We start from the raw sequence: 2,626 nt of genomic DNA, 5'->3' as shown, positions 1-2,626 counted from the left end.
AGTTTGAACTCTTATTAGTTCTGAATTGCTATTTATGTGGCAAAATATATATATATATATATATATATATATATATATATATATATATATATATATATATATATATATATATATATATATATATATACACGTCAAAACAGTGTATCAGCTTTGCTGATTGGTCGCCTCTGGAGTCTGTTGTGAGGAGCAAGAGAACAATACGTTTTCCTCCACATGCACTGTTTTTTGCTTGTTATCCACTCACCATTTTCTGAAGTAAAATAATTATTTAATTTGAATTTCTAAAACAACAGATGAGACTGGAAATGGGATTAATTTACTCTTCTGATAATTCAATTTTATGAGAAGAGAGTCAATTATTTTAGGGCTCCCTATGGAGAGTACCCACCTGGTGGTTTATATTTTATTATAAAAAATTTGGAAAAAAAAAGTTACAACACCAAAATGGGCTGGTGGTAAATTTTTTGGCTGAGTTTAATAAGTTATTGGATATGAAGTATTAACTTTAGCCATTGGCTAAAATTACACATTTGGTCAATGTTCAGAAGTTCTTGGGAGACAAGAGTTTCTATACAGCATAATTAGTAGCTGGGACACAGTGGGCGTTAAACTAAAGTTGAGGGGCTGCAAACCACTTTTGGGGGAATTCACGCAGAGTAGAAGGTAAACTAAAGCTGCGGGGTGCAAGCCACACTTGGGGGAATTTATGCACAGTAAAGGTAAACTAAAACTGGGGGGGTGCAAGCTATATTTGGGGGAATTCATGCACAGTAAAAAGGTAGACTAAAGCTGGGGGGTGCAAGCCACACTTGGGGAAATTCACCCCCAATAAAGGTAAACTAAAGCTGGGGGTGCAATCCACACTTGGGAGAATTCATGCACAGTAAAGGTAAACTAAAGCTGGGGGAGCAAGCCACACTTGGGGGAATTCACGCACAGTAAAGGTAAACTAAAGCTGGGGGAGCAAGCCACACTTAGGGGAATTCACGCACAGTAAAGGTAAACTAAAACAGGGAGGGGGTGCAAGCTACATTTGGGGGAATTTATGCACAGTAAAGGTAAGCTAAAGCTAGGGGGGTGCAAACCACACTTGGGGAAATTCACGCACAGTAGAAGGTAAACTAGAGCTGGGGGGGGAGAAAGCTACATTTGACGAAATTAACAGATTTCTTTTAAGAGACGATGTCCCCTTGCCCATGCAAAGGGTAGAGTAGAGTTTCAGTGTCTCTGCCAAGGCCCTGTCGCCATCCACTTTATACTTACCATGTATATACGTCACTTTCTATCTGCTTAATTCTCTGCGTCACAGCCAGTGACACTACTTAGCTCTTCTGAGTATGTGACTTGCTCCTCTGAGAGGAAGTAACATCACCACTTACTTACCTTGTTACCGACACACCACTGATTTAAACGCCGTCTGGGGTGGAGGAAAAAGCAGCAAAGGAAGAAAGTTAGGGTGAGTATAAGGGTCGATCAGGAGCCCTTTGCTGATACACTGTACAGGCGGAACCCTAGTTACAAACATCCAAATTACAAACGACTCCTACTTACAAATGGAGGGAGACAACGGGAAGTGAGAGGAAATCTAACCTAGGAAGGGAAATTCACTCCTGTAAGAGTTATTATGGTAAAAAGGTGTCTCCACTGGAGCTTTATCACAGTCCATGCTTCCAAAACAACCCAACATTTTCAAAATCCAGTTATCATTGGGACAGAAAGTGAGGTGAAATCTTCTGAACAGGGGCACAGACAGCAAAACAAATGTCACAGGGGTGTTAACCTTCCCTGTGTTATACAAAAAATAGTTATTTTGGCTGGAGCTACACTTAAAAATTTACCTGTTCTGACTTACAAGTTCCGACTTGTACCATTTTGTTTTCCACATATCATTTAGGGAAAATGATCAATGAAGCATGGGCAATGAAACTGAAGCTATTAGTTCACCTTTACAGAAAATGCAAAGGTGAATTAACACTGAACACTCATCTCCACCCCCTCTCCTCCTCTGCTTCTCTCTAGGATTTTTCTAGCCTACGGCACCTGGTATTCCCAGGCGGTCTCCCTTCCAGGTACTAACCAGGCCCAACCCTGCTTAGCCACCGAGATCAGACAAGATCGGGCACTTTCAGGGTGATGTGGTCATAGGCTGTCAGCAAGCCAACAGCCAGTCCAGTGGTCTGGGGATTTGAAATCATTGCTCCTCTTCTTCTTCTCTAGGCAGTGCTTCTAGGATTAATCAGATCAATTCTAATTGGTCGGCGCCATCACAGTGAAAAAGCACTTTTTAATGTGAGTGTTTTTCTTGCGCTTCAATAACTTAAAAAAACAAAGGTAAAACACTATGATGGTTTTTCTTGGTTTATTTTGAATACAATGAACAGTGAAGAATTTTATTCTGGAGGCTTGGAAAGCAAAATTTGGTGGATTGTTTTGGTGAATTTGGAGAAGAGCTAACTGGAGAGGATTTGATCCCCCTGGTGGGGAAGGCACAATTAGACCTATTTATTATTGGTCAATATTGGAAAATGAGCAGACTGGTGATGGAGAACACACAGTGATTTGCTTCACCAGAAATTAAGGAGCACATTAACACAAGAAAAGACTGTTTAAAGACTATTATTTATTA

At 40.3% G+C, this 2,626-nt stretch overlaps 1 pseudogene; it reads right to left on the bottom strand.

The window, feature by feature from the left end:
• Positions 1 to 2,028: 2,028 nt before the first annotated feature.
• Positions 2,029 to 2,147, bottom strand: LOC143990902 (5S ribosomal RNA; annotated as a pseudogene).
• Between the last annotated feature and the right edge of the window lie 479 nt (positions 2,148 to 2,626).

This window comes from Lithobates pipiens, unplaced genomic scaffold (assembly GCF_037356315.1).
Source record: "Lithobates pipiens isolate NorthernLeopardFrog02 unplaced genomic scaffold, aLitPip1_a1.2 Scaffold_18, whole genome shotgun sequence".
NCBI lineage: Eukaryota > Metazoa > Chordata > Amphibia > Anura > Ranidae > Lithobates > Lithobates pipiens.
This window is presented reverse-complemented; position numbering and strand designations above follow the sequence as displayed.